Source organism: Sciurus carolinensis, chromosome 11, assembly GCF_902686445.1.
Source record: "Sciurus carolinensis chromosome 11, mSciCar1.2, whole genome shotgun sequence".
Classification (NCBI taxonomy): domain Eukaryota; kingdom Metazoa; phylum Chordata; class Mammalia; order Rodentia; family Sciuridae; genus Sciurus; species Sciurus carolinensis.
In genome coordinates, this window is record NC_062223.1 from 100,010,762 (window position 1) to 100,036,646 (window position 25,885).

Here is a 25,885-nt window from a genome sequence, read left to right on the forward strand (position 1 = left end):
ATTTAAAATTTTGGGGGCACACCTTAATTTCTCAGTATCAAATCTGCATAGTAACAATCATGTAGGGCCAATGTGGAGTTCTGATGAAGTTATCAATGATTTGTCATAAATCAATGCCTTTTAAATTCAACTTATTTAGTGAATTCCCTGTTTTTATATGTAGTAGAGTATGTTGATAAAAAGAATACCACTGATGTAGAAATTTTGGTATATGGTTTTAATAAAAATCATTTTATTTCAGTCATATTTAAAATATCAAGCATGAATCATAAAATAAATGAAGAAATACCAGTAAAGCCACTGAGTTCTGGAGTTAATAATCATTTTACTAAATTACATAAAATTATTTGAAGTCATTTTGGGAATAATTATATTTAGAATGTCTTACAAACAGAAAATTTAAGAGATAATGATATTGGGTTTGAAAAATCTCGGATACAATTTCTTAAATGGTTTTAAACTATTGCCAGATCTATTAAAAAGACTCTTGGCTCTTAACAAATAATTAGAAATGAATTCTAGCCAATATATGAAAGATTTTCAGTCCTAAATGTAAAATTTCAAAGCATGTTACCAAACTAAAAGAAAAGTAATAATAGATTAAGATTCCCTTTTTATATTCTTTGGGTATATCTATATCTATCTATCTGTCGTGTGTGTGTGTGTGTGTGTGTGTGTGTGTTTGTGTGTGTGTCTGTATGTGCATGCATGCCCTTGTGGATGTTGTAGTATATCTTAATTCAACAAAGTTTAGAAATGTACAGGTCAAATCTACTTTTATTCACAAAGAGATGTTTTGAAGTATATTTGACCACGTGTACTTTCTCCCCAAACAATTCTGCAGTTACCATGCACCGCCAGTGGCAGCCCTGTCGAAGACCCCACTGGCTCCTGACTTCTTACATGTCTCCATAGAAAGTCTCTCTGCCAACTGTTCCTGGCTGAAAAAAAAATCTCTTTCATCTTCTTATGAAATAAAAATAAGACATTTCTAAGTTTTCTTAGAATTCGTGCAATAATTTGTTATAGAAAATATGCCTAGCCATGAGTAGGAATGATTTTTTTTTTCCTTTCTAGGCAGAGATCACCCATAGAAGGTGTATTCTAATCTATGCACTTTCTGATTTGCATATTATTTTATGTATTTTAAAGATGTTTAATAGATTTTTGCTGTATTCAATTAAATTGGTGTAAAACAGTGTGACATTATGTGAATTAGTTGCCTTTCTGAACATTAATGTCCCCATCTATCTGATAAAGTTAATAATGTCTTTTTATAAAGGCAACAGTGATTCCTCACTATGATAAATTTAAAGAAAACCTTGTACTTTACATATAGTAGCAAAGATTTATTCAAGAAACGTTAGTCCCCTTAATTCAAAAGAGCGCTTAGAAGTTATGATATGCCTATATGTGCTTATAGTATTATTTGTATTTATACAGCATCATTTTATTAATTGTCTACAGGTTATTATGTTTTAATTTTAGGAATGAAGCTAAAAACAGATTCTAAAGAATTACTTATAGTAATAGAAACCCATTCATATCTGGGTCACGTCCTCTTTTCAACATGCTGGTAAAGGAAAACAAAACTACTTTAAAATAATTCATATATTGTTTCTTTTGAAAATTCTTTCACAGCAGGAGCGTTATTTAGTCCCTAAGATTTAGTAAATTATTAGTAGTGAATAAGAGGGCCTTGAGAAAAATGAATCACTGGAATACAAATTAATTTTTAAATTTCAAAACTGTGAAATACTTGTAAGATAAAGAACAGTGTACAGAAGAAGAAATAATATGTGATTTTTCCATTCATGGATATATAATGTCAATACTTTTGTTTTTCTGATTTAATTTATATATTTATTACACAGTTACACTTAAATATATGTGATTGAATCCCTATATTTATATGTACTATTCAACATTTATCTTAATATAAAACGTGTGTATTTTTACGCATCATTAAACATTTTGATAATTTAGAATTCATTATCATGTAACAGTCTACCACATACTATATAATTAATTGATCTATTATCCAACTATTGATATCTTCCTATTTTTCAGTCATAAACAATTTGACACTTGCCTATTTTCCTGAATCCTAAGAAATGGATTGACTTGTATGAATGACCGAACTTTTAATATAGTTGTAGATAGATTTTACCTATTTAATTCCTAAAAGTGTTTATTTAAATGCCCTTCATTGGAATATAGTCTCTTTTACATTTTAAATATTTTGGTGTCTTTATTTTGTTAATTTGTTTTGAAGGGGGTAACTTAGCTGGAACTATTGATACATGCCACCATGCCCCAGTTTAAATATCTTTTTAAAGTCATTTGTATTTCTTTAAAGTTAAAGATTTTCTAATAATTTTACATGCCACATATATAATTTGTTTTAAATATTGGTGTCTTATTTTCTTTTAAGAGCTATTCATATATCATTTTTTTTTGTATACAGCTGTATCTTCTTTATTTTGCATACTTTAATTTTGGAATAAAATAAAACAACAAAAAACACAATATAACATCCAACCCTGTTGCCAGACTAGGTGGGGGATGGGGTTTTGAAGGCCCTGTTTCCTGCCTTAAAACACCAAGGACAGAGGAAAAACCACTAGAACATCAATCAGCAGAGGAAGCCAGGAGGGAAAAGTCCATTCAAGGCTACTGTAGGAGCCAGGGGATACTATACAGAGGGCAGATTTCTCAGTGGCAACTCCTAATCTACTTCTTCCACATGAGATGCATCCTCATCACCCTGAAGAGTGGGTATCTCATCAGGGACAGTATGCTGGATTCCTCTGCTGTCACTTCATCTTCATCAATGCCTAGGTCTAGCTTTATCATGTGGTAGATACAATTGGAGTGGGTATGGGGGTTCTTTAAGGGAGAAGCCAGAAGACAGCAGCACAGTTTGAAATAGCAGCACCACTAGGTCCTTGACAGCCTTGTCAGTTTTGTCTGCCTCTGTCATTTGCTGCAGTGTCTCCACAATGTGCTGGTCAGGGTTGATCTCCAGGTGTTTTTGGCTATCATGTAGCCCATTGTAGAGTTGTCTCAAAGTGCCTGGGCCTTCATGATCTGCTCCATGTTGACTTTTTTTATCCAAGATTTCCTTCATGAGCTTGCAAAGGTTCTCAAATTTTGCCCTGCTCTCCTCCATTTTGTTTTTTTCCATCTCATCCTCAGATAGCTCCAGGCCTTCCTTGGTCACAGAGACCAGGTTCTTCCCATCAAACTTCTTGAGTGGCTGCACACAGTACTCATCAAGAACCTCAGTCATGTATACCACCTCAAAGCCCTGCTTCTGCACATGCTCCACAAAAGCAGAGTTGACCACCTGCTCTTTGCTTTCACCAGTAATGTAATAGATGGACTTCTGTGTCTCATTCATGTGAGAGATATACTCTGACAGAGAAGTCATCTCATCTCCAGACTGAGAGGTGTGATAATGCAGCAGTTCAGAAAAGCATCACTGATTAGTAGACTCTTCTTGGATTCCAAGCTTAAGATCTTTAGAGAATGCCTCATAGAAATTTTTGTAGTTCTCCTTGTCTTCTGAAACTCAGAGAAACGCTCAAGGCACTTCTTCACAATGTTTTTGTGGATGACTTTCAAGATTTTGCTCTTCTGAAGCATTCTTGGATGATATTCAGGGGCAGGTCCTCAGAGTCACAACACCACAAATAAAGTTGAGATACTCTGGTATCAACTTATCATAACTGTCTATGATGAACACACGATGGACATAGAGTTTGATGTTGTTCTTCTTCTTGTTCTCAAAGAGGTCAAAGGGAGCCTACCACGGGATGAACAGCAATGCCCTGAATTCCAACTGACCTTCTACAAAGAAGTATTTGACTGTCAGGTGGTCTTCCCAGCCATAGGTGAGGCTCTTGTAGAATTATCTAGATTCTTCCTAAGTAATGTCATCAGGGTTTCTGGTTCAAATGGGCTCAGTCTTGTTCAATTCTTCATGATCAATACATTTATCCTTAATCTTCTTTGTTTTCTTTTTCTTATCTTTACCAGTATCATCTTCTTTATCTGAGCCCACATCTTTAATCTTGGGTTTCTCCTCATCATCCTTATCATCCTCTTCTTTCTCACCTTTCTCTTCCTCTGCCTCATCATCACTGATTTCCTTCTCTTGTTCCATCTCCAAATGAAGGGTGATTGGATAGCCTTTGAACTGTGAGTCTTTTTCACCACTTCTTTGACACTTCTCTAAGTACTCTGTCTTGTCTTCCTTGAGGTGGAGAATGACTTTAGCACCCTGGCCAATGGGCTCACCATGATCAGTCCATACAGTGAATGATGCCCCAGCAGAAGACTCCCCAGCATACTGTTCATCATCATTGTGCTTTGTGATTATGACCACTTTCTCTGCCACCAGATAGGCAGAATAAAATCCAACACCAAATTGCCCAATCATGGATATGTCTGCAACAGCCTGAAGAACCTCCATAAATGCTTTAGTACCAGACTTGGCAATGGTTCCCAAGTTGTTTATGTTCATGCCAATACCTGTGTCCACCAAAGTCTGGGTCCTCTCCTGAGGGTTGGGGATGATGTCAATTTTCAGCTCTTTACCACTGTCCAACTTGGAAGGGTCTGTCAGCCTCTCATAGCGAATCTTGTCCAAGGCATCAGTAGCATTAGATATCAATTCCCGAAGGAAAATTTTCTTGTTGGAACACAAAGTATTGATGATGAGAGACAAGAGTTGGGCAATTTCTGTCTGAAAGTTAAAGGTCTCCACCTCCTCCGCTCCATGGTGCACTTCCTCAGGCATCTTGACGAGAAAGAGCTGCAAGTATTAGACTAGGGTGGGTCCAAACAGTGTGCGATGCGCTTGCCACACCTAGGCTGCACAGGGGTGGTTCAAGAGAGCCCCTTATATCATTTTTAATTACTTTCATTAATCCTTTGACATATGTGTGGCAAAAGAATGGTTCCAATGATTTGAATTATGTTACTTTTGTTGTAAATAAATTTATAATTATATGTAGTACACTACGTTGATTTATTTGCCTTTATATTCATCTTCAATTGCATATTTTGCATATTAATTTTAAAAGCATTCAATGAAAACACTTGAAAATCATTTCCTATTTTTTTCTATGCATTTCTATGTATCATATGTTATTCATAAAATTAAGACACTATATATGTCATTTTGTATTTTTTTTTCAAATATATTGTGAGCAATTTGTCATATTATTAAATATCCAGCTAGCTTAACATTTTAATGGGCTTAATGAAATAAATAAATTCCTCCAAATTTTATAATTTAATATTGGATATTTTTCCAAAAGCTTTACTCAATATTGAATTCTAAATAATGCATATATCATTATTACTGATGTGTATTCAATATAACAAAACTTTCTCCATCCTGAATACATGATAAATTAATAAAATATGACATTGAAGTCACTTGTAAGTCATACCACTATTTTACAATATGAATACTTGTTATTCAATATTTCATAGCTTTTTCCTCTGCATTAATTGTTAGTTTCTTTACCTCAGTCTTGGAGTTCAAGAAAGGAACTAAAATTCATTACTTTTATCACTTGAATGATAAAAATAAATTACAATTTAGGGGGGAAAAAGGCATGACACAGTGTGAAGCCAATAAAAAGGAATAAAAAGGAATAAAAGTAAAGCACATTTCATTTCCAGAAAAGAAGCCAATAATTGTTAGTCAGAACACATAAGGAGAGCGTGATTTTAAACATTTAGAAGAAATCACAAAAGCTTGAAGGGCTTTCCCCCAGGGACACCTTGGAAAAATTCATGTTTCTAAAATAGGAAACATTTATCAAGTACTTTGAGTACAGGAACAGTTTGAGGCTACAGTGTCCGTGGAACTAGAGCAAACAAACTTTCTGGCCTCAATGGCCACTGTATACTTCTGCCAACAGGGTTTCCTTTTCTGTAAAAAAATAAAAGAAAAAATATAAACAGATTAATAGTCTGTGCATTAATGAAAAAATAAGGGGAAAATACCTCCACATATAAAATAACTGATTTGTCAGAGAAAAACAATTGTGAATAAATGGCATTCTTTCATTAAGATTTCCCAAGACTCATTTTGTGTGCTTGTTTTATATTTGGAATCAAATTTGTAGTTGGTGGTTCTTCTTAAATTGTAACACTTAAAACAGTCTAGAAGCCACTTTCTTTCAATGGAAATGGTCATCTTAGAGTCTTATATTTGCTTTACAGAACTGAAAAGACTATACTTTTCTTTCTGGCAAAGCCACTGACACATTGGTCTAAAACACAGAAGAATGTTTCAAAAAAATTAAAACATTTACTCTGTGTCAAAATGCATTCTACTGCCATGTATAATGAATTAGAATAAATTGAAATAACTTTTAAAAATTAAAATACGGGGGAGGGATTATATCTATATTTATCAAACTATACATATTTGTCCCCATCCCCTATCATTTATATATATGTGTGTGTGTGTGTGATCTACATATCAGTCATATATATGTATGTATATTAAATGTATAAAGTACATAGGTATATTATATATATATAAAATGAAATCTGACCTTTTTAATTTGGAGGAAATTCCATTGATTAAAAAAAAACAAGAAATTACTCCAAAATACGTTGCCCACATTGTAGGTTGAAATAGACCAAGTTACCTGGGATTTCTGAAAAATAAAGTTTATTTTCTGTGTGTTTTTAATATTTAATGAGGATATCTTAGGAAGAAGCAGAGCAAAAACTGAATGGTAATATATGAAAGGTTTTTTCTATCAGTTTAAAGCAAATTGGTGATTATTAAACTTTTTGGTATTACAATATCCTATCAGTGAGTGTAAATATTTTCTTTGCCTTTTTGATTCTGGGCTTATTTTTTAACTTAAGGAGAAATACAAAGGTTTTATCAATTCAAGTTTTTAATTGGTGATTGCCAAAATTTCAAAGGACTGGACTGGCGTTAAAAGGAGTCAATAGGAGCCGAAGAGACAACTCTTATTTATTGGAGAGTGCTTGCCTAGCATGTGCAAGGACCACGGTTCAAATCCCTGGCCCCTCAGAGGGCAGGGAAAAAAAAAAAAAAAACAGGAGTCAATAGATACTTTACCTCGATGATATAACTTTTGCTTGCCTGTTAAATTACTGAATGTCCTGTTCATTTTCCCAATTCTTTTCATCAAATATTATGTGTATCCCTTGTGTGAAATTTTAGTTCTAGAATTTGGAATATAGAAAATATTGGATAAAACAAAGGCAATGTGATCTTTTATTAGAAATAGGAACTTATGAAAGCATGAAGCAGCATGCTTTGTTGAGCTAGGGAGGGGCTGGTGAGAAGGGCTTCCTGAAGAAAGTAGTCTTTAAGTAACTTTTCCTTAAAGTGGACAGTGGAGCCTCTTTCCCTTACTCACATGTCCACATGACCACATTTAATTTTAGATAGCACAAACAAAAGTCTTTACACTGGTTTTTCACTGATGAATTGTCTAGATAAGACTTCTCAAACATAGAATATGGCACTTACTCACAGCAAGGGAAATTTGTGTAATGCTTTCCTCTTAAGTTGCTTTTACTGATGACTTTCCTGTGTCAGTAAAAATCCAGTAAGAAGTAGTCATAAAATTATTTGAAACAGATGAAAACTTCACAGATCTAAACAATGAAATCATTCCCAGAAATACATTGTGAATGGAAAGCTGAATCTGGGGTGTGTTTGGGTGATTCGGACAGGATACAGGTAACACACAGCGTAGGTACAAATGTTCAAATGAGGTTTCAAAATCTCCTCAAATAATAGTCTTTGTTTATGTATGGTGATATTCCTTGACATTTGATTTTCTATGTGATATATCTGGGTCAGTGTTGAATCATATTAAAAGAGTAAAATGATATATTAATGACTTATACACTCAAATTTTAGCCATATATGGATAAAATATTTTTCAATAAAAATTATGCATTGAAATAAAAGATGAGAGGGGAAACAAAAGAATTAGGAATAAAATAATTATCTAAGAAAAGTGAGGGAATACATTTGTTAAGGCAGAAGGGGAGCCAAAATTGAGAATTCTGTGTCCTTTCGTGCTCTATTTTAACATTTAGCATCACATACACACATATGAGGTCCTCAGTCAATAGTTGTAGACTATATTCAGGCATTGAAGAGCTTATTTCTTTAAGGAACATGATTTTACACACAGCACAGTGTACATACCTCTATTACTGTACCTATTAAACAACTAAAATGATTTGTGAGTTTGTCTCCTTCATTATTGTCTGATTATCCTAAAGTACATGGGTCAACTTATAAATATTTTATTTACATTACCTGAGTGCCTGATAAATAATCACACTGTGCTTTATCGTTTATTTTTTAATTAATATTGTTTGAAAACTTGTGCCTAATAAGCAATAATATGTTAAATGGACCCAACTGATGCAGATAACATTGTGTCAGTAAATATCATTATCATCAAGAGTTCTGACAAATTAACTTGCTGTGTCCATTATCAGGGGGTTAAAAAAAAGAGTACATAATTTCTGATCTAGAGACACAAAGTTGGGAATCCAGGAGGAAATGACTACTAGCTTTTGAGGCATACTTTTTTAATTAAACAAACAAGAGAAAGCCACCCAATATGTTTTTGGACATCAAACAACCCAAATCTGACAAAAGATTATACTCTTAATTACATTTAAATTAACTCTGCATATATTTATAGATAGACATGAACACTCATCTTTAATCATTTCGAAAAATGGTCCTTTCATTAATTAAGTCAGTCATCTTATATGTTCTTCCAAAAGATAATATTATGAAGCTGAAAAAAGGACCTAACAAGGGAAACTACAGCATTTATTAAAATTGAGGAAAAAATGAAAAATAAGATCAAATAAAAATAGTAGAATTAAAAAGTAATCAAACATAAAGTTAAATGTGTGTACTTTATTCTTGCATGTGTTCTTTTGAGACTCATTCATAAGCCACAAATTTGAACCAGAGGTATCTAAGTGCTATGAAGAAAAAAGAGTATCATTTATATAATTTAATATCTCTAGAATTGAAAAATATGAATCACCAGGTTCCCAGAAACATAGACATCTACTCAACCTTTCTAACTATGTAATGAATGGCTCTGTAGTAGTTAGTGGCAATTGTCCTTGAAGATATCTATAATAGGCATCACTGTTCTTAAAGCAGTCAGCAATACACTATGGTCTAAGAACATCCCTCCTTGCAGTTATGACTTGATCTAAGAATGTGTTAAAATAATTGAAAGACTAATTGGAATTCTGTTCTCTGAAATATATTCCTTTTATATGTTCCTATCTCTAAACATAGTTTTCAATACCTCACATAAGGAATAGTCAACTGAGAAATACACATACATATTTGAAACAATTATAAACTAATGTTAAGTGAGTAGTAGAAACTCCAGTGTTATGTTTCAATGTACTTTTAATGTGAAACAAGATTAATCAGAAAAAGACATTCACCATGGCCAAAATAGATTGTCAGTAATCACAGAGCACCCAGTACTGTAAAATAGTATCTCCTGGTTTAATAGTCATGATCATGCCCCAAATCTCAAAAATAATTGAGTTAACTTGGTTTAATAATTTAAATATTGGGGTATACTCTTTTCAGCCTGCTAATTTTGTTCCTTTTTCTTTCCCTCCCTTATGTCTTTCCTCATTCCTTCCTCACTCTTCTTCAATATTTGATTTTCATTGCAACTATGATGTACATGCATTTTAGATGCTGAAAAGTAGTTTATTTCCAGCTTTATTCTCTGTCATTATTAGTTAGCATAGTTAGTTTTCTAGTCAGGTCATCTTGTTTAAGGTAATAAAATCATATCATCTCCAAGTATTAAGAGGCATGTTTTCTAGTTTTTTGTCTCAAGGACATATATCTATATATAAAAGCTTTATCACATAATTAAGAAAAACAAAACAATGAATACTTGGTGGGCTGTTAGATTTATTTTCAATAACATTTTCTAGGTTTATTTGTAATAATACTCATAAATCTTTGAAAGCATCCCTAACACACACATCAGAAAAGAAGTCAGGATCAGATTAGGTTCAAATTCTGATTCCTCTGCTTCTTAGATATACAATCTTAAGCATATTTTTTATCTTCTCCAAACTTTAGTCTCCTCATTGGTGAAATAAAGATAATGAAAGTATCTTTCTCATAGAATTCGTTTGCATGTTATTAAGTGGCCTAATCCACTTAGTTTTTATATATTCTGCTGGTGTACAGCATGACTTTTAGAAATGTCAGTTGTTAATGATACTACTACTATTACTAAAATTAAAACTGCATACTTATGCTAATATCATAATTTGGTATGTTTCCTAGTCTTTTCTAACAACACCCAGAAATATAGTATGAAAAGGCTCCTCCTAAATACACTGTTTTGCAATGTTCCATTTTGCTTGGCAGTTATGTGAATATTATAATTTAGCAATTATTGTGAATATTGACACACATCATTAATATGTAATGTTAATGTGATATTTAATGGCATGATAATTTTCCATTATGCTGATCTTTAATGGCATTCATATTTCTAAATGATCTGTCCCAAACATTATACTGCTATAAACATAATGTTTTTTTTTAAATATCTCTAATTTTTAAAAATCCATTAAAATTGAGACTGCTCACTAAAAAGTTTGATGCTTTTAAAAAGCTAAAAACAGTGCTCGCTTCAGCAGCACATATACTAAAATTGGAACAATAAAGAGAAGATTAGCATGGCCCCTGCACAAGGATGGCATGCAAATTCATGAAGCATTCCATATTTTTTCCATGATATAGAAGAGAAGGGAACCCTTTCAAACTCATTCTATGAAGCCAATATCACCCTAATAACTAAACCAGACAGAGACACATTGAGGAAAGAAAATTTCAGACAAATATTCTTAATGAACATCGATGCAAAAATTCTCAACAAAATTTTAGCAAATCGCATACAAAAATATATTAAAAAGATAGTGAAACATGATCAAGTGGGTTTTATCCCAGGGATGCAAGGTTGGTTCAACATATGGAAATCAATAAATGTAATTCAACAGACTTAAAGTCAAGAATCACAAGATTATTTTGATAGATGCAGAAAAAGCATTTGATAACACTCAAAACACTAAAAAAAGTAAGGATAGTAGGAACATTCCTTAACATTGTAAAGGCCATCTATGCTAAGTCCAGGGCCAATATCATTCTATTTTTTTTTTTTATTGTAAACAAATGGGATACATATTGTTTCTCTGTCTGTACATGGCGTAAAGGCATACCATTTGTGTAATCATAAATTTACATAGGGTAATGTTGTTTGATTCATTCTGCCATGTTTTCCCTTCCCCCCCACCCCTCCCACCCCTCCCCTCCATCTATACAGTCCTTCCTTCCTCCATTCCTGCCCCCCTCCCTAAACCCAACTCCAACCCCAACACTAACCCTTCCCACCCCCCATTATGTGTCATCATCCACTTATTAGCGATATCATTCTTCCTTTGGTTTTTTGAGATTGGCTTATCTCACTTAGCATGATATTCTCCAGTTTCATCCATTTGCCTGCAAATGCCACAATTTTATCATTCTTTATGGCTGAGTAATATTCCATTGTATATATATACCACATTTACTTTATCCATTCATCAATTGAAGGACATCTAGGTTGGTTCCACAATCTGGCTATTATGAATTGAGCAGCTATGAACATTGATGTGGCTGTATCTCTGTAATATGCTGATTTTAAGTCCTTTGGGTATAGGCCAAGGACTGGGATAGCTGGGTCAAATGGTGGTTCCATTCCAAGTTTTCTAAGGAATCTCCACACTGCTTTCCAGAGTGGCTGCACTAATTTGCAGCCCCACCAGCAATGTAAGAGTGTACCTTTCTCCCCACATCCTCGCCAGCACCTGTTGTTGCTTGTATTCTTGATAATCGCCATTCTAATTGGGGTGAGATGGAATCTTAGGGTGGTTTTGGTTTGCTAGTAATAAGAGAAATGCAAACCAATATCATTCTAAATGGTGAAAAACTGAAAGCATTCCCCCTAAAAATTGGAACAAGGCAGGGATGCCCTCTTTCACCACTTCTATTCAACATTGTCCTTGAAATTCTAGCCAGAGCAATTAGGCAGACCAAAGAAATTAAAGGGATACAAATAGGAAAAGAAGAACTCAAACTATCCCTATTTGCTGATGACATGATTATATATTTAGGGGAACTGGGAAATTCCATCAGAAAACTTTTAGAACTCACAAGTGAATTCAGTAAAGAAGCAGGATATAAAATCAGTGCTCATAAATCTAACGCATTTTTATACAAAAGTGATGAATCCTCAGAAAGAGAAGTTAGAAGTTACCCCATTCACAATAGCCTCGAAAAAAATTGGGAATCAATCTAACAAAAGAGGTGAAAGACCTCTACAATGAGAACTACAGAACACTAAAGAAAGAAATTAAAGAAAACCTTAGAAGATGGAAAGATCTCCCATGTTCTTGGATAGGCAGAACTAATATTGTCAAAATGGCCATACTACCAAAAGTGCTATACAGATTCAATGCAATTCCAATTAAAATCCCAATGACGTACTTTACAGAAATAGAGCAAGCAATCATGAAATTCATCTGGAAGAATAAAAAACCCAGAATAGCTAAAGCAATCCTTAGCAGGAAGAGTGAAGCAGGGGGATCACAATACCAGATCTTCAACTCTACTACAAAGCAATAGTAACAAAAACGGCATGGTATTGGTACCAAAATAGAAGGTAGATCAATGGTACAGAATAGAGGACACAGACACAAACCCAAATAAATACAATATTCTCATACTAGACAAAGGTGCCAAAAACATGCAATGGAGAAAAGATAGCCTCTTCAACAAATGGTGCTGGGAAAACTGGAAAACCTTATGCAGCAGAATGAAACTAAACCCCTATCTCTCACCCTGCACAAAACTCAACTCAAAATGGATCAAGGACTTCGGAATCAGACCAGAGTCCCTGCATCTTATAGAAGAAAAAGTAGGTCCAAATCTTCAACATGTGGGCTTAGGATCAGACTTCCTTAACATGATCCCATAGCACAAGAAATAAAAGCAAGAATCAATAACTGGGATAGATTCAAACTAAAAGGTGAAAAAACTGACTAAATCATGCATTGAAAAATGTTTACAGAGGAGATGCAGTGGCAATGGGCTGGACCTGTTTGATACAGTGACTCCAGTGTTTCACAAGAATGTAGCACCTCCTATCCTTAGTGAAAGTAAACTTAACTTTTTATACAGTTAATGAATAATCTATATCATTAATAATTCTGGTGTTAGCATTATGTTTATAAATGAGGTATGCAAACAAAATCATATTCATCCATATTTTCTGCTAGTTTCAGATATTATATTTAATTTTTTTACTTCATGTGGACATACTTGAATTGCAGGTTCTATATTTTGAGATATATGTTTGAATTGTGTTAACCAATAATGATAGGTATATTTGTTTAAAAATCCTTTCTTTTACACTTTTTCTAAATACTTGTATGTATCTGAGACTATGATTAATCTATACATTTTTGAGTCAGTTTCACTATTTTAATTATTTTTACTTCATGATGCATTTATGTATTTTGCAATGTGTATTCATTATTTATTATTGTATAATAGATCACTTAAAATTGTAGAGATTTATAAAAGTCAGTGTTTTATTTGCTAACAATACTGAAGTGGAGGAATTTGGATTGAAAAGCTGGTTCTTCTGCTGAGCCTGCCTGCCTTTGTCAATCATGAGACTGTAGGTACCTCCTCTGAGATTAGGTGATGAATTATCATCTTGCTCAAATGCCTAGTGGTTGTCGGGCAGTCAGTTGAATACCTTTATTTTCTTCCATGTTTATTGGCTTCTCCAATAAACTAGTTTATTCTCATTTATATTATAGTTTTAAGGTATTAAGAACAATCCGAGAGGGGACTTTCAATGCATAAATGCTTATCTGGACTCTGCTTGTATCACATGTGCTAATATTTTATGTCTAACATAAGCCACATGGTCAAATTCGGATTCATAGAGTGGAGAAGTAAACTTCATGTACTAAGTATAAAAAAGGTGTAAGGGAAAATATGCATATTAGCATGGAAGGAATTACTGCAGCCATCTTTGCTTACAATCTATATATTAGTTAAGTAACTGCTCACTAATTTCACAAAAGTGTTTTCTTAAAATTTCATGTTTATTTCTCCAAATGAAGTTTAAATTCATTATCAAATTTCTCTTGGTTCTCATTCATTCTGTTCCCTCATCCTGCCCAACATATTTGCTATGTCTTCTTGTTCTGGTATTTTCTTATGTTTCCAAAGCATATTTTAATCTCTATGTAATTAAGATGGGTTTGGGTTTCTTGAGTTCATCTCTGAGTTAATATTTTCTTTCCTTCTTTCCTGTGATACTAAAAATAAAACCCAAGGCTTTGCTTACTTTGCTTACTCTAAGCAAGTGCTCTATCACTGAACTACATCCCTAGCCCTGTAATTTATATTTTGTGATATTTTCACTTATTATAATTGATATAAAAGACTTTATTTTGTTTATTTGAATATTTCTTTTTCTAATTACTTTCATGTTTATTTCAACCTAATTTCTAATTATCCTTCAATTTATCCTTTTCATTGGGAAAATGTAATATCCCAGAATATGAAAAAAACTTTCTGTTGAATTTGTATATGTTCTTCATGCTCCTTTTTAATGCCCCATTGATACAATTAGAATTGCCTTATTTTGTGGAATAGTCTTTAATATTTTAACATTATATACTATTGATGTTATTTTTGCAAGGTAGAAAGCTTTTAAGCATGTTGAAAATAGAGGCAATATTCTTAATTCATTGGAAGAATTTATTATCTCATTCATTTATTCACTTAGTCACAATACATATGTATAGAATGCCTTGTATATGTCAGGTATTTTCATCATAAATTTAAAAAAGAATGAAGAACTCTGGAGATTATTTTTAAATTCCAATCATGAGTCCAATTTTTTAAGTGAAGATAACTGTTCATCTTATTTTAACTTTGTATTTTATATCATTTTTGTTTACTACTCATAGGACAAAGACAAGAGAGAAAGTTGGTAAAAGCTATAAATTATTTTTTTCCTGCAGTGCTATGTTGTATGAATAACAGAGCTTTGTGATTGAACAATCATATTCAAGATCACAAATTAATTGTTACAAAATGTATAATATTGCTGTCCTACAAAGTGGTTGAATGTCTTCTGAAGCAATTTGTAAAGGTAAATCATGTGGTATTACATAATGCAGAAGGTAATGCATGGCATTTTTAAAATCATTTGTCCGTTACAAATTATGTATATGGGATTAATAAAGACAAATTTGTCAGAAACATCTCTTGATTTAAACTAGAGGCAAAAGTCAATTAGTTTAATGACTAGGATGCAAACAATAAGATGCTTCAGAAAGGACTGGATTCTATAATACATTGGACATTTGACCCTGGTTTTTAAATGAAAAAGGCATTTGAAACTTTAAAGTTTTAATTAACATATATTTGTGAGATATTTTAATATATGCCTACAATGTATTCTGAACAAATCAGAGTAATTTAGCATTTCTATTTCCTTATCACTTTTCTATTTGGATCTTTCCAGCTCCTGTCTTCTAGCTTTCCACAAAATGTATAGTGATTATTGTGTACTGTGGTTACCCCAACACTTTCTTCTGTGTTTTGCTAGCTTTATTTTTATCTCTATTTTCCTTCTGTCCTTTTTCCCTCTTCTGAACCTGTACTAATTAGTTAAATTAGGCAGAATTAATTGACCAAGTATAAACTGGTATAAACTAGAATCTGAGCCTATGCAATCTCAATCTCATTGTTAAGCTATGTTCAGAAACATCTACCATTGCTGGATTTAAAACACCAGTTTAGAAATCTTCATAAAGTTGTACTTTAATAATTTTTTGAAGAAACTTTGGGAAATTTATTAAGGATTTGTTAAAAGAAAATTTTATAATAACATCATACAATTTGAAAGCATTATGATTTTGGAACATTGCCTAACTTGGCAAGAGAACAGTTTGTGAATAAGAATTCTAATTATCTTGTTACTGTGCTAAAATATTTTTTGTCAAAATTTTCTCTGCTTTCTCATACAAGAGCAATGTGTTTCTTGAAAATGTTATAATTGATAATAAATACATTCTGTCTAGATACAATTGAATAATCTAGACATCAAATGAACTTTATGGAACTATCAAAAGCCTTATAATGAGTAAATTGATAAAAACAAAATTAGAACAAATAAAAATGGTACATAGATATATTGATAAGAAGGCAATTTTTCATTTTATACATTTGTCAGCATAGAAAATTTGACAAATGTAGAAAAGTAACAAGGGATGAGAGGTAAATAATAACTATAACATTTACTCCTAGGTATAGCTTTTGTTGACTCTAACACATTTCATTAAATTTATACAGTAATATACTTCTCTATTCCTCATATCACTCATTTTCATTTTTCACTAGTTATAGAAAACTATAGCTAAATTATTTTAAAATATTTGATCATACAACTGACTAATAATAATATATTTTCAAAACGAATTTTCCCATTGAGATACAATATTTTATAAACACTCAAAACTAATGAAGCTGAAATAGTGAAAAGAACTATTGTGATAATATTCAAAGAGGTGAGATTAAACTGAGATTTAACAAGGTTTAATTATTAACTGAAAAGTGTTTTAAGTTATTTTATAGTTTCATTTTCTGAGTTTTTAGTGATAATGTTTTTATGCAAGTAAGATTTATGGATCAGTGGTTTAGAAAGGTTTAGTCCCTAATCGACATTAATGGAACATTTCTGCTGTAGTCATATTATCTCCCACATATTAGGTGACCTCTATTTTTTCTTAAAAATTACTTTTAAAATTGATGATAAATGGAGCCAGTTGTGGTGGCATGTGCCTGTAAATACCAGCAACTTGGGAGGTTAAGAGGCAGGAGGATTGCAAGTTTGACACCAGCCTCAGCAACTTAGCTAGATTCTGTCTCAAAAAAGGGTGGGGATGTAGCTCAGTGGTAAAGCACCCTTGGGTTAAATACCCAGTACCAAAAAATACAAAAAAAAAAAAAAACAACAACAACAACAACAAAAAAAAAAACAACAAAAAACAAGACTGTTGATGATGAATAAAGAATTACTAGGGAAAAGTAAAGCTGCAGATAAAATACAACTTTTCATATACAGTGAGATCCATCCAAAAACCATTCCTATCTTTCCTTAACCCTCATATTTAATTATAGTTATGACAACCAACATGGAAATAGACAATGTGAGGGGCTATATTAGAGGCCAAGAAAGAATGTGAAAAATGAGATCCATCATCTTCCTCCTTTATCCTGCTCAGTATAGGAAAAAAATATGGGGTCTTACACCTTTGGGATTCCAAAAACTTTTAAAAAATTCTATAATATCTTATGTATCTCAATTCTAAAGACTATATGAGACATATAATTAAGAATTAAATTTATGCCATTGATCCTCAGTTCTGTCTCATTATGTGAATAAAAACAAGCAAAAATGCAAAGTCCTTTATCAGTAGAACTAAGGGGAAACCTCCTATTTGGATCTAGATTTCTTTCATGACAGCATCTTACCTTTTCAGCCAAATATGCAGACAATGGTAATATACATTTTAATATTTGTCAGTACCGAGAAAATCACTGCCATGCAGAGAAATAATGAATGCAAAGTGAAAGAGTTTAAATGTTCTTAAATTAACAATCTATCTGTTTGAGGAACAAGCCAATAATCACAAAAACACAATTTCAGATTCAGTGAATATTTTCATATACTTATATTTTTATGTAGTACTTATAACTTGTTGGTAATAGAATTATTTCATTGTAATATTATTCTCCATTTTTCAAATATAGGTGCTCAGAGTATAATGTATCATTCTTTATCGAGTTTCTTCCATGTCCAGCATGGGTGAGGGAAAGTGTTTCTCTCAAAGGGATGGGTTGGCTGTATATTAATCACTAAGAAACATTAAATGGAAGAACTACAGGAGACAATTATCCTTTTAAGCAGGGGCATGACCTATTGAGCCATATTAATCAAGCTTTAATAATAATGGAGGAGCCTACCTTTCCTTTATTTATAGCCCTACAGGTAAAGGGTGGACCAGGAGGAACTCCTTCTGTGAGGAACAGGATAGGGTGGAATTAAGAAAGTCACTTGCTCTAGCTGATCATCCCAGCAGGACCAGCAAATTCCCTGCAGTGAGCCACTGCATGAATATCACATATTCCAGGCAATCTGGAACAGTCTCTCAAGGTTTGCCAGTTCCCGAAAGTCAGATTTCTGTCTGACAGTTCACCAACCCTGGTTTTAATTGCTGGTCATAAATGGCTTCCCATGATCCTTAGTAATTCATTTCTTCAACTAGGGGCTTCATTCATTCAATTCCACAAAGTGCCCTGTAATATTTAAAGATTTGCTGCTAACTGACTTGGCATTCTCTTTCTGGCTACTTCTTAGATCATGTCCTTTCTTTTGATACCACTCTTTCTCATGCTTCAATGGTGAGAAATTTCTTCTGCTTTCTTGGGAGAGACCTGATCTGCAAATGAATTCTTCTCTTAGGTTACAACATAAGCACACAAAGCATTAAATTTCAACTCCAACATTTTCACACTCTGTGAAATGTTGACCATGTAGTTATACAATATATTTAGATATATGTGTATCAACACATAGAATGATTGATAGTTTGTTTTAAAACTTTATTTGGCCAGTTTTTAAGAATTCTTTTCTTTTCCCCCTGTGTTCTCAATCACTGTTTCATACATATGGTTCTTTTATAAAGTCTATTTAAAGGAATTCAGACTAAATAAATTTCAGTAAAGCAGCTGATTTTTCTCTTTAAAGATTACAATTGCAATCACATATGATATGATCCAAGAAAATCTGCAGTAAATAGATTTAAACTTTGCATTTTGTTGTTTCCCCGACTCTTTAAATTATTTTACTGAATTTATTTTTTTAATTCTTATCAAATATTTCCAATTTAGTGTCCTATATTATGGAGGAATTTTTAAAAGGCTACTATTTCTTTTTATTATTCACATCAGAGAACTTTAAAAAATTATATTGTTGAGTAACGGTGGTAATCCTACAGTAGACCACAGAAAAAAATGATCACAACCACAATACATGCTCTTTTTTTTTTCATTTTTAAAAACCAGAACATTTGTTTGGTGGCTAGCTGTTGAAATTCTCAAGATGAACTGGATGCTGCAACAGCTGCCCTCTTGGGTTTAGGAGTTGTTCCTTCACGGAATCCATGCCAAGAAAAGAACTATAATTGTCCTTTTGAAGATTAATGAATTGAGGCAAAGAAAGTTCAAGCAAGCAAGCTTAAAAATCTGTCTTCAGTTCACGGTCTTAGCTCTTATAGGCAAACCACTCAATATCAAGTCCACATAATTTTGACTGAATCTGCGGTATACAATTTTTAGGTGCCTCATTCGACCAGTCCCGGTGGTATTTCGTCTTTTAGCTTTGGCACTTCGGTTATACTTTCTCTTGCGCTTAGCAGGGTAGCCACATTTGCCACAAGTCGACTTCTGAAGATGGTAGGCCTTAGAGCCACAGCAGCGGCACAATGTGTGCGTCTTATTACGACGCTTTCCTTTCCAAACGATGTCGTTCCCTTCGTCATCTCGCTTCTGCCGCTGAGACCAAAGAGGCCGGAAGAGCACATGCTCTTTTAACATGGGGATATATAGGCAGCCAAAATAAATAGTACTCAATAGCTTTTTGCAAATGGGAAAAAATACCTGGCAAGCAGGATTTGCCAAGAAGTTATTTCAAGATAATGATGGCAATGCCATGACTTAGGTGTGGTATTGCTTTTAAGCAAAACATTGACCCTTATAGTTGATATTATTTAACATTTCAGTATTTGGTAGAATTATGCATCTATTTTGAGGTAAGTAGGTAAGGAACATATTTCAAAGAAAAGGAATTCTTAAATTTTACTACATCTTGAATTGTTTCATTCAAAGTACACATCTGAATACAGTTATTAAGTATTTCCACCTTCTGTTAGGAATTCATTGTTCGTCTCCTCCCACTGGAATGTAACTTAAGCAGGTTGAACTATTTTTCTGTGTTTTGTTCACAACTATAACCTGAGTACCTAGATTATACCTGGTTAATAATTGACTTGCAATAAATACCTGCAGAAACAATGAATTTTTATTAATTAACAATTTTTGTAGCCCTCAAACCTTTTTGGTTATCCTTTCTAACCCTTCCTATTCTCCCTTTCCAAAATTGAATCCCTTGCAGACTTGAGATATCCAGTGAACTGTAAACTTAAGCTAGTATTTCTGAAACTATTATCTGAAATTGCCTATATAAAATCACCAGAAAGGTTCATTTAAGAAGTGCATGCTTCTGACTCCTGCACCATACCTACTAAATTAGACTTTTTGGTATTCGGGAATCTGTGAAAAGAATCACAAGTGATACTTACACATATAAAAAAAAAATTGAGATTTACCACATTAGCAACAGGATTCAGAGGAATTTTACTTAAATGCCTCTCTTATTTTCCTTCCCAGGAGTTGAGTTCATGTATACTTAATGTAGGCTTTTAGAGGAATATAAGGACAATGTTGAGCCCTTAGGTCACACTCAGCAAATATTGATTAAATGTGTGAATAAGAAATTAGACTCCTAGATAACTTTCATTAAAATCTGATTTTAACAGAAATATGTTTGCAAAATTAATTATCAAAAATATTAATAATTTGTTATAATTACAGTATGTAGAAGCATATATAAAAATTGTTCATGCTGTATATATACAAGTTCTTATTGATTCACCTTTATGATTAAATTTGAAGCACAGCTATATTTTCACTACTGGTCTTTAAATATGTCTATCAGCAATGAAGTCGCTAGAAAAGGCTGACTCATTTCTTGAGTTATATCTGCATTTATGTCCTTCCCTCTATTTTTATAATTTTGATTTTCATTCCATAAGTATTTATGTATACTTTGGGCAGTGGAAACGAGGAAACAGCTTCACAGTCCCCTATTATATCCTACCAAAGGGTATTACTTGAAGTTCAAATTTCTGTCATCTGAATGTGGGTTCTTCATATTCAGTGCTATTAATATTTTGGACCAGATAATTTATTGTTATAAAGGTGTAGAAAATTGTTCTGGGTACAGTAGGATGTTTACCAGAGTCTCATACCTCTACTGATTTGATACCAATAGCACCTGTAAGTTACAGCAACCAAAAAAGTCTTCAGACAATGACAAATGTACTCTGTAGAGCAAAGGTGTCCTTGTTGAGAATCCTTGAGTTACAGGATTTGAGTGGGACTTTGGTATTCCAGGATATCAACTGGAGTTACATTATAAGTCATGTTGCAAGCTTAGGTCTTATTTCACCCATAAACTAGATAAATTGAGGTCAAATTATTTTTTCATGAAGTTCAAACACTTAAGTTAATATTGATTTATTTGATTCTACTTATTACGAAAGATGAGATCTGAGGCCATGTATTTATATTATAGATTTAACTAGAAAGGAGGTAGTTATCCAACGATCAAAATTTGTGTTGTTAGCCAAATCAGATAATGCTGTGAGAACTAGGGTTATTCATCATCATTATAAACATTAAAATGATCTGAATTACACTACCCACACATTATTCCATCTAATTATGTGATGATTGGCAAAGGTAGAGCAGGCAATGGCTCTGACTCATTAGGCTCTTGGGGAATTGGCATTCTCACTGTGTGATCAAGTTGGCCCAATACCAGAGGTTTACAGAATAATGGTTGAAGGTTTTCAGATTAATGATAGGTATAGATTTATATTGCCTTGGGGTAGGAGCCATCATTAAATAGAATTGCATTGCAAGTAATACCAGTCACAAGATTCAGGGATGTAGCCATGATATCAAAATTGAAGCTATGTTTGTCCCTGTAAATGCATCCAAAGGCCATGTGCATAATGATTATGGCAGTATATTCCAATACATTGCCAAACAGTATAACTCAGGTATGAAATCAATGTATTTCATAGTATCTTCATGAAATGAGACTTAGCACAGAAATGCTGGGAAAGACAAAGCACTCAAATCTGAATTTTGACAAACTGATTGGTTATTCATTCTTCTTGGATTATAAACAATATTCAGACTGAAATTATCACTGTAACAAAAATCAATATTTGACAAAAGAAGCAATCATTGTTAATCATACATTGGTCTCTTTATGCATATAACTAAAATAAAAGATCAGTGGAGCAAGAACTTACAATTAGATCAAAAGTATGAACAATATCAATATATATTTATATTTAAACATGTATATATATACATATATACACATATATATACACATGCATCTTTTTACAACTAAATTTTTAAACTGAAAAGATTTTGCAAGGTCTTCATTCAGCATTAATCTTGATAGAAATTTATATCTTTACCAAAAAAATCACCTCAAAATCAAAATGACACACTTCAATAACACAATCAAGTGTTTATATAGAATTTGTTTTGTGTATGTCCTTCTTCAAAATAAATTTGTTTTCAAAACTTCTTTGTATAATTATATGAAGTTATTGACATTAATTATTGCAATGTTGGGATAGTAGTAGAAAAATCCAAGTGTAACAATGGAAACATGAAATCTAAATCTAGAAAGTGAGACACACATTTTTATTCCATCCCACATTTTAAAGATATAATTTGTTTTGATTTTCTGAACTTCATTTCTTTATTTTCAAAATTAATTTTTAGAAGAAGCATGATGAATGTTAAAAACATACTCCAAAACTGGATGTACCATAAACATATATTTTAAATAAGAAGATGTAGTTCTAGTTTGTCCTGCTTTATTCTGCTGACCTGAAAACAGATGTGGCAAGAATTCATTGAGAAGCATGAGTACCTAACACTAAATTGACACAGTAGGTATTCAATAACTATGATCAGTTAACACATACTGGGAACAAGACCACATTTATTAAGCAGAAGTAATGTTCACATATATAAGACAGATAATAATTACAATAAATCATTGAGTTCAAATTATAAGCCAGAAATGTTCTAAATTCTTTAAAGGGTTACTATATTGTTCAAAATTATAACTGTTCTCTGATATAGGGATTTTTTTTTATTTTTTTTTTTTGCATATGAAGAATCTGTGACAAAAACTTCTCTAATATCTCATGTTTAATATAAAGGATCCACAGAGTTAACCCTAGATAGAATTTATACACTTATTTACCATTGTAAAATTTTGTTTTTCTTCAAATATTTAGAAAGTTACAATTCCTCTTAGTATTGGTCAAAGAGCATTACAAACTCTTTCAGTATTGAACATCCCTCCCTAAATACTAAGTCACATTTGAGGTCCTTTATTCACTCTCTATCAGTAATATTTACACAGGTCATAATAGATATGACACTCCAAGAGTAGTTTTTGAGGTTTTGTTTGTTTGTTTGGTTGGTTTTTACTCAGATGATGAGAAAAATATTTATTTCTCCTTTCTGATTTGGAGGATTTGGGGATGCAACCCCATTGGAGTAATTAGTTGTTCTCATTGAAGGCATCACAAATACTATTTTGCATGTTTGTGATAACTTAATTCAATAGACATTGACATTGTTTTGCCATAATGTAGTAATTAGGTGGTGAAGCTGGGAAAAGCAATGGCTCCTGTGTTCTAATAATCAATTAACTTACTTCTGCATCGCCTGCATACAAACATATTGCACTTAACAGAGATCACTTTGGAACACAGTCCTTTCATGTTGGAATCATTTAGTCATTACTTGACATTATAAATTCATTGGATGTTGATTAATGTCCAATGTCCAACGCAATACCAGGAAATACATAAAGGATACTAAATATTAAAAATGCTTATTGTGCTGAATTCTTTTCTCATTGATGAATTTTAAATAGCATTGGGAAAGCCACTTGTTACAAATTTGACAGAAATGTCCAATCCTATAAAGGAGATATAACTATATTAAAAATTTAAGTAAATATAAAATATTTAATGTTAGCTGTTTTAAAGTTCATGGCAAATTCTTTATTTTAAATTCTGATGTACTTAAGAGATTCTGTTGTTTCACCAGAGTTTACATCATCTTTTATTTGACACAGTTATCTATGACAGTCATTGTATTATAATAGCAAGTCTTATATAGGATCAGTCATCTTGGTTATAATCCTATCTCAGAAACCAAATACTTAATGACATCATTTACTACAAGTCAATTACCATTTCTGGGGTCCTAGAAACTAGAACAATACTAGTTTCCTTATATATCGTAAAGAACAATATTTTACTATGAACAGTGTAGTCTGAAGAAATGGTATATAAAATATTGGATTTGTTCACATAGTATTATTTTGAGTATTATAGATTTTCCTACAGTAAAAAGTTTTGATTGGAGAAAAATGTTAATAACTATTTTTAAAATTGAAATTTCACTAAAACCAGAGATGATTGTTGGTAAGGAATTCCAAAGAAGAAAACCATACAAACATATTCTTAGAAAATATACATGCACATAATACCATAAAAATTCAGTGATATATCACACTGGAAAAATGGTGTGAATACTGGGAGTTTCAGTCTAAAGTCTTCTTTAACTTCACAGTAGAAAGCAACTAAGAATTATCCATTATGAGAAAAATTTTCATTTGTTTTACATTGATTTGGAAAAGTAATTAGAAAATAGCTTTTGCATTGATAAACTTTATCTTTACATACAATTAGGCTATATTTTGGCTAATTTATTTTGTCATTTCTGAAGGCAGTAATGGGAATAATATTATGTATTGTATTTGCTCCAGAGTCCTTATTACTGAAGTGAAATTGTTGATGTCTTGAATAATTTTTGTTCCTGTTTTAACAGTTTAAATTTCATGGAAACAAATCTCAGTGAGAATATTGACTATTTCAATATATATTAGTAACTATTTAAATCAATCTACTTTAATAATATGTTCTTTAGTTTAAATAATTATAAATGTGTTCCTTGAACATTATTGACATGATTCATTCTTCTCATGTTATCCCAATATTAACAGGTATATATAAAAGATGGACTCAGAAAATAATCATGTAAGAAGAACATAGAGTCCTACTATTTTCATTAAGGAATTGTAGAGTATTCAATTTGGTTGGGGTTTCTATTTCCTTAGAACACAATACTATTTTGAGCAAGCAGATATTTTCTTAATGAGGTTAAGTAGGATTATATGATTTTAAAAAAAGATATACTAGTAAAACAAAAAAAGTAAGAGGATAAAGGCAATATTTGTCAAGAAATTATGTCAACATATATCAGACAGTAACATTACCAGAAAAAGTCTTTCATGCATCACTTGAATAGAATTGAACATAGGGGAAAAGCAAAGTTACCACTAATGCCAGAAGTGAGTCTATTGATATTGAGAGGATTATTATACTCAGCCATAGACTTCTGCTGGTTAATGGATGAATATTTCATGCTAAGTGAAATAAGCCAATTCCAAAAACTAAATCTTCTCTCTGATATACAGATACTAACACACAACAAAGGGAGTGGGGGTAGAGGTTCAGTGGATTAGACAGAGGGGAATGAAGGGAAGGGAGGGATTTAGGAATAGACAGTGAAATGAATCTGGCATAACTTTCCTATGTTCATATATGAATATACCACCACTGAAACGCCACATAATGTAAAACCACAAGAAAGGGATCCTAATTACAATAAGTTATACTCCATGTATATATAATATGT

The 25,885-nt window shown here is 32.3% G+C and overlaps 1 protein-coding gene, 1 non-coding gene and 1 pseudogene across 2 annotated transcripts in view; 2 read left to right on the top strand and 1 right to left on the bottom strand.

Moving 5' to 3' along the window:
* The window catches only part of Cntn5 (contactin 5), a 1,239,665-nt gene that overhangs the window by 173,792 nt on the left and 1,039,988 nt on the right, over positions 1–25,885 (top strand). The gene's annotated exons all lie outside the window — the stretch shown is intronic.
* LOC124959722 (heat shock protein HSP 90-beta-like) lies at positions 2,729–4,804 on the bottom strand (annotated as a pseudogene).
* On the top strand, positions 10,728–10,834 carry LOC124960869 (U6 spliceosomal RNA). Its single transcript, XR_007104187.1, has one exon. It is a non-coding gene; the product is annotated as a U6 spliceosomal RNA (small nuclear RNA).